This window comes from Sitodiplosis mosellana, unplaced genomic scaffold (assembly GCF_009176505.1).
Source record: "Sitodiplosis mosellana isolate CC-2019 unplaced genomic scaffold, AAFC_SMos_1.0 Smas_scaffold_6162, whole genome shotgun sequence".
In the NCBI taxonomy this organism is placed as follows: domain Eukaryota; kingdom Metazoa; phylum Arthropoda; class Insecta; order Diptera; family Cecidomyiidae; genus Sitodiplosis; species Sitodiplosis mosellana.
The window spans coordinates 2,413,711-2,421,948 of record NW_022601403.1 but is presented as its reverse complement, the minus strand read 5'-3'; positions in this window follow the sequence as shown (position 1 = coordinate 2,421,948).

Here is an 8,238-nt window from a genome sequence, read left to right as displayed (position 1 = left end):
CCAACCTCAGCGAATTGTAAAGAAACAGGCATTTAAACCGTCGTACACAAAAGAAAACTAGTTGATACACGAATAACGATGCTAGTTAACCAACGAGGGGAGATGGAGAGAGTGGGGTTTATTTCCGAAAATGATTGTGTATCGACACTATCCCTTATATTCCCTGTTCATTTTTACGAACTTTGTTAACAAATGTTTTTCCTGTTCTTTTTCCCCTCGATTCGATTTATCTATTGCATCAGTATATCTCATTCACTTCCTCCCAATAAAACTCTCACAGCATTGAATAAACTTGAACAAAACGCAACTAATTACTCTTTATACCAATCGAACCAATATCCGATGCTAATAAACTAATTGAACTAAAAAAAAATAAAAACTAAAACGATAACAATTTCTACGCACATTTTCTATACAAATATATGATATTATACAAAAAAGGAAAAGAAACGAGACAAAACAATACATGGGATACTTGCTACACAAAAAAAAAACACACACACACACATACACACTTACACTTATCTAATGCAGAGTTGAAACTAAAAAAAAAACAAAAGAACGAAATGCTCGAAAAGAGCAAAATGATGCTGAAAATAGCGAGTCAAAGAATGTCCCGAAGGTATTTTCCTATCGAGGTGTAAAAGTGTCTGAATGTGTGATTCATCATTCAATTGGACATCCACATGACTGAAGTGGAATCCATTTTGGGTTCTGCATAACATAGGTCTACCTATCCCAAATGTCACCACCATACAATTTTCAGTCAATGTTCTTTCTCTACACACTTCTTGCTTCATATAAAATCAATAATCAAATCAAGCGCGCGCGTTCATTCTGTTCAAGAGAAAAAAAAATAGAAAAAAATGAATGAATTCATTGCATTTTTGTTTTTGAAATGAATTCATTTACTAATAAATAATATATATATATTTTGACTCTAAACTTATTACCAGTTCCCCGTTGTTTGTTTTCTTTCGTCGAGCAAGAGTTTTATTCTTGCATATATGGATGTGCACAAGTCGCAATTCCATAACGAGAACATTTCGAAGTCATTACAACTGCTAATTTAAGACATATTTAAGGAATATGAAAGAAATGATGCAGAAATTGCATTATATAAAATTCAATATGAATAAACAACAACAAAGAGAATGAATTTACATGTTTTATCTTTTTATCTATGGTATAAGACAAATCGTTAACATTTTTTCTAATCAATAGAACATTTATCATTTGATTCTAAGGCTAAATATTAACAAAAATACTATTTAAAAATAATATTATATATATGGAAAGGATGTAACCAAATTAAGCGGTTGCAATTGCAATTTATTTATTTTTTTGACAGAATCTATGGGTCACTTATTTGGTGAACCCATCGCTGCAGTTTCCATACACCACACACACACACAAACGGTATTATTCGCTTCGATTTAAATTGTCATAAATCAATACAACAAATTGTATTTAACGACAGAGGGGGAGAGAGAGGAGTGAAAAACAAACAAACAAAATGTGTGGAAGCAAAACAACCAACACAACGTATATTTGATCGAAATATTTGCTAACACCTTCGATGGACTCACACAAGTAAGACACACGTAGACGCTAGTTTCAATGGAATCAAACATATGCTTGTAATATTTAAGACAAAAAGCTTGTCTCGCCTTTTCTTTGTTCTTCTTATCCAACAAAACACTCATGGAGAATGAGAGAGAGAGAGAGAGAGAGAGAGGGATATACAAACACACATCTATTCTCTATCACAAATACCGAGAGAGACACAAACGCATATGTACATTACATCCAAATAAACCCATTCGAATGCTATCCATGTACAATGTACATCCAAAGTATGATCATCGCTGAATTGAATGTTTTCTATCATAATATTTTTTTTTGTTAAGAAAGCGCTTTTTCTGTCTTGGTGATTTACTTGATGGTAACTACTGCTTATGAACTAGACAGAGGTTATCGCATCAATTTTGTATTTTGATACTTGATTTAAATAAAGTTGAAACCTTTTGTATTTTTATCGTCAAAATTTTTCAAAATTTCGAAAGAAATACCTTCATTGAACATTCTTTGATCAGATCAAAACAAAACAAAATATCGGTTCAAAAAGGTTGTTTTGAAAATAGCATCGAAAGATCACAATTTCAACTTGGATTCTTGGATCAATATGATGCATGAATGCTAGAACCGGATTGTATCTTGTTGTTAGACATTGTCTAATAGATCAAGTTGCGATCGAATTTGATGGACGGTGTTCAATAAAATTGATGGAAAACGCACAGATTTGCCCATAATCAAAAAAGTGAGGCGTAGCGACTACGCGTACCACTACATTTATAGAATTACTAAACGTAGTAGTACGCGTAGTCGTAACGTTTCGCCACTATGGCCATAATAAGCTATCTCTCTCTCTTTCTCTCGAAAATATCCAATAGTATTCAAGTGATGGTCAAGATGCTACTTATTGCTAATCTATAAAATTATCAACAAGAAAAAAATATGTGATTTTAACTAAACTGATAAACAAAACGGAAAATAATTAGAAATAAAGAAAAATTGAGTGACTTAAAAACGAAAGCAACCGCATTAACAAAGCGGTGCATAATTCTCGGCCCGAGACTGCATAATATAAACAAGAATTTCATTAAAACAAACAAAGACAGATATTGTAGGTTCGAAAAATAAAGCATTCTACAAATTTTATTAATCCAAAATAATCCAACATCCAATCATTGTTTTCCCACTCATTTCTTTTCTTCAATCCTATTTGCTTTTATTACAAAGAAAAGCCAACTCTGCCACAAATTTCCAATTTTTAATGTTAAATTCACACCAATGTTTCATTCAATCAAAATGCCATGCCCAAACACATGAACAAAGAAATAAAACAAAACACTCACTTGTTGAACCGATCATTTTTTCTCGTTTGGTGAAACACTAGTTTTTATTCTTAATTTAAGAATATATAAATAAATTATAAAAAGTTCTAATTCAACATCACATTTAAGAGGAGAAGAAGAAGAAGAAGAAGAAGAAAAAGAAATAAACAAAAGCGAAGGAAAAACAAATTTATCATATATTTTACACACATATGTCCATATATTCTAAATGTTGTCCCCTCATTAAATTTGTAATTTTTAAATGATGTTATCCACATACACACACACACACCTCCCTAACCTTGAATTAATTTCATGTTTTTCTCTCTTCTTTTCCATTTAAATTGAACAAAAAAAATATTTTCAACATAATGGATTGTCGAAATAAAAAACGAAAAAAAAAGAAAACACACAAATGAATCATATCGAACTCGATTGTTGAAAGCGAAAGAAAACAAATTTAATTGAATCATTTTGATCAGTAGTTAACGATGATGATTTCGAATGAAAATATTTCAAACGGATTCATAGATTTTAGTAAAGAAAAAAAAAATTATTTAAATTTGAAATGAACAAAAAAAACTTCTTCAAACAATTTTTCATCCGATTTTTTCCTCCTTTTTCGCCATTTCGGTTGTCGTACCCTTTTTCTTTAGGTTAGTCTGAAGATTTTACAAAACAAATGTTAATTCATTCAACTCATTTTTGCCGCTGACAATTTATATAAATATTAAACTATTGAATAAAATGCAAATGACACAAAAAAAAATTACGAACATTTTCGAAAATAAAAAAAAAATTAAAGGAATTTATTTCAACGAAAACAAAAATATCGATTTTTTGGGCGAGTTGCAGGTGTAAATCTGAACGGGTTGTCTGAATTCAACGATGAGCATGAAATTAAAGGAATTGGACCAGTGTGCAATTCACACGGTGCATGGTTAGTTGCAGGTAATGTAGAGGATTGAATTTGAAACGTCAAGTGTGAAATCACAAGGAGAGATCACAGAAGAAGAAGAGAAACGCAAAGGAATGATGAGTCTCACTTTGAGGTCTTGAAAAAGGAGAGTCTCACTTTGAAATTTGATAATTTGTAATGAGGTGGAAATCAAACTTAAGGGAGGAGAAAAGAAGAAAACTGTGCCTTCCTCCATCTGATTCGAATGTGTCTTCGCGAGTAGTTGAAATAGAAACAAAGTTCTCTTTTTTTACTGTACTCCCAACAACATGCCAAATGCAATGATATGATTATTGATTATAAACACGAAAGCATTCCCTGTTGATGTGAAATCATGAAGGAATGAAAAAAAATCGCCTTTTGGTAAGAAATGATTTTTTTAGGTGAAAAATTGAACCATAAAAAAGATGGTTGATTGTGTAGATGCTCGTAGATGTGAAAAAGCTATTTTAGCCTTCCTGTTTTTCAAATGCAAGATCAGTTAAAAAGAGATTTCCCAAAGGATTTTACCGAGATGTCCTGACTCAAATGGTAAGTAAAATTATCATTTTTCCATTCAAATCTATTCGATCTCGGTGTCGATCAATGCAACGGTTTGGATCTCTCCTCTGAACCCACGTAAAAGACGTTTAGTCATCAGATGTTATGTTCGGTGTAGGATCTGGGCACGTACAAAGCCGTGCACTTGCACGGAACGGCACAAGGCTGAAGCGACATTGGGACGGCAAAATGTAAATTTGCACAGAGCGGCACTGCTTTCGAACAACTTCCAGATCCGACACTCGTCATGTCCATTACGAATTTTGTTTAACAAACCACGTACGTTCCTCGGCGTATCCATAAAAGGATCCCAATAAAAATGAGAAAAAAAATCAATCCTTGACAATTGATAGCATCAATTTGATACCTTTTGCATCCTTGACCGATTCGAAAAGTTCTTATCTATATTGGAGTGGCTTATATAGCAATACGTACGGTTTCGTTTAAGCAAATCTTACTTCGTCGTTTTCACTTTTGATCAAAAAGTCAATTTTTCTATTAACACTTATTCATCATTAGGTCAAACCAAATAGTTTTTTCTGTTGTTTAAATTCGTTTAAATAAAAAAAATCCGTTGCACTTGCTGGCAGCAAGTTGCAGCAATATTTGTCAAATTATTTTGCCGCGCGAAAGAAAAACCGTTCTAAATGAATAATTTCTTGAGCAATTCAAAGTTCACCGAAACAAAGTTTCATTTTATTTAATACCCTTTCACTATTGCATTTTATTTGCTGGTCTTTTCCCAGCAAGTTATTGTTTATGTGCTGGTTTCGTTCTTGCAAACAGTTCATAAACTCATTTAATAAACATGTGCTGGGAAAGATTAATGCTGAACTGGTTTTCTTTTTGGGTGGACAAAACTTCGAAACAATTGTTTCTTTCGAACAAAAACTTTGTTGCCATCGAATGAGAAAACACTTTTGGAACATTGAAGGTAATGAAATTCAATATGAATAAATGAGCATTTATTACCAAGAATCCGTGGCTCAATTCCGGTAACACTGAATTAAACACACTTCAATTCAGACCAGTAAATTTGCTCAGACGCGAAGAGTTTCACGTGTAACGCAACCAACAGCCTCTGTTGAAAGCCCCCTTTGAACAGTAGCTGCTGGGGGAAAAGAAAATTCACAGCTCTGCCTCAATTTCCGATGTGTAATTTAATGCCAGCAGAAGCTGAAATGGTTTTTCATTGAACAGAAAATTTGGACAAAAATAGTTTTCATTCGATTTTGATCTTCACAGATGAAAACTGATCTGAATTGAGCTATTTTTAAATGGTGCACCGATTTTTGGTATATTTTCATTAAATTTCATTGAATAATGTGACCCACTTTAATGAGAATCTCAAATTTCTTCATTGGCGGTTTTCAATTTGAAAAACTTGTTGGACTTTCTTAGACTTCTGTACATTTACATCATAAAGTTTGACAGTTTGGCACTCAGCTGAGTTGCCAAAAAAAACATATTTCTGTTGCACGTAATGGAACATATTCACTGGTTAAACCATTTGGTTTATTGTTTTGAATCCATTTTCGTATCGTTCAAAGTTAAGGGATTTTGTCCAGCAGTGGAGTGGGCATGAGAGTTTATGGAATGATGATTGCTTCGATCGGTTGAATAAAAATCACAAAAACAACAACAACAATAAACATTTAAAGACCATTTTATGTCTTTTTTACTAGCCTTTTGGTGACTGGTCTATCTTCGAATCAGTGTCTAAATCTTCATTCTCGTCAAAGCTACTCTATCGAAACCCAATCTACTTGTTTCTACTCCACAATTTCTCTCTCCCATGAAGATAAAAATAATTGCGAATTCTCATCAATCAATATCATCATTTGGTCAACAGAAAAACCCCACGATATCAGAACATTGTGAACAAGTAAGACTTTGGCCCGTATTGCACCTGAGATTAATCAATATTATTCAATGTTAGAAATTCAAATTTAAAATAAATAACACTTTTTTCCGCACAAAATGTTCTTCATAAAATTCGTATCGTACCATACGAATCGTACGTCATTAACATTGAGTTAAAAAGGCCACGGTTTCAAGGATCAATTTCAACGTTACCATTTATTTCATTATTTCATTCCTCCAATTTCGTGTCGCTTTCAGTTCCATGAAAGCTACGACCTAAGCTAAGTGATGAAAAGTTCAATGTTGCGATGCGATGGCAAAAGCGCACATACCCACAACAATCACCAGATGTCGCTACGAGCCGACGTAGTACAAATAGAAATTTGAGCCACAAATTGAACACTTTTATAACAATTTCTATTCTGAGCAGATGGAATTATCGAAATCTTCTCTAACCAAGAAAGTTTGGACCATTACACTCACGGTAGTTTGTACTATTGCTTTTTTGCGGGCTTAAATCATCGAGTCTGATTGTTATCATTTTGTAGGGTAAACAGTTTTTACTAAAAACAGAAGCTAGAAAAAGAACGTTCTTTTTTTCTTGTGCAACGAAAATGTTGTTCACACAAAAATCGTCAGAGTGAAAAAGGGTCAATCGAGAAAAAAAAAAACCACAATCCGCGAAAAATATCTGAAAATCGTGCCAAATTTACCGAAAAAAGACCTAAAAATGGCAACAAAAAATATATACTGTAATCGTTCGTTTGTTCGACATGGCTTATTCAGCTGAAACAATAGTCGATAGAGCCATCGGTTCATTAAACAAAAATAAATATTTAGCTGCATTCTTAGTACGCTCAAAATGAATCGACTCATTGCGATAATATTTGAAGATGGAATCTTCAATAAATCAAGTATAATGGAATCTTAAGAGCAAAACATTGTTTAAGGTCAGTATCCAGGAGTGGATTGTCAGGTCAGTTTTCATGATAGATGGAATTTTTAATTGAATTCCCGTTGATGGGAGGATTAAATAGAGTTTCCGTCGAAGTTTTCGATGTATTATCTTGAATTCGAGAAACTTGAGCTGTCTTCCAAAAGCATTGAACAGTATTGCTCAAGCACTTTCAGAGTAAGTACAGAGCTCGCAAACTGAGTGGTTGCTTGACCTTAAGTCTCTTATATAATTTTCTAGCGGCTTTCCTTCATTTTTCAATGAATAATTCGAAAATTCATCAGCTTCTGAAAAGTGTTTTGTGATGAAATATTGGAATAGGTTCCAATTGGGTTCGCAAATATTTGACACGTGAAAGGCCCTGATTTCCTACACACACATTTACATACAAAAGGGAAAAATATAAAGATTACAAGACAATTGACACAAAAACGCCATAAGAAAAAAGTGTCCAAATTTCAATGACGCAAAACATGGGCGATACAAAATGAAAGGAATGGCCATAAACTAGCCATTTCAAATAAAATCCCGTGAATTTAGTTGTCGCATTGGCTTATCTTTACTTTACAGAACTATTTGGAATATGAATATTTTTTTGATTTTCGTTTTTGCTCTAGATTGCTTATGGTCACTGTATTTCATTTCTAGGGTGCGATTTGCAATTTTATGATTTACCGTTATTTTTTGACAGGTGTGAATTTTTCAATTTTTTCAATATCTAAGCCTATAAATTCTCAGCCGTTGCAAATAAAGCATTGATCACTGAAGCAAAGTCTTAGAACTTCAGCAGAGCTATGCAGCGCACTGTACTAAAATGCACTAATCTGTACTAGTTTGTACTTAATTGTACTAGTTTGTACTTAATTGTACTAAATTTGGAAAAATGGTCCTAGTGCATTTCCAGCGATTCCTAACAATTCTAGGAGGCAGCACATCGTACTAAATGGTACTAAGCTGTGCTAAAATGTACTAAAAATGTAAATGTACACAACTGAACCAATTCCGTTGGTAATAATATCAAAAAA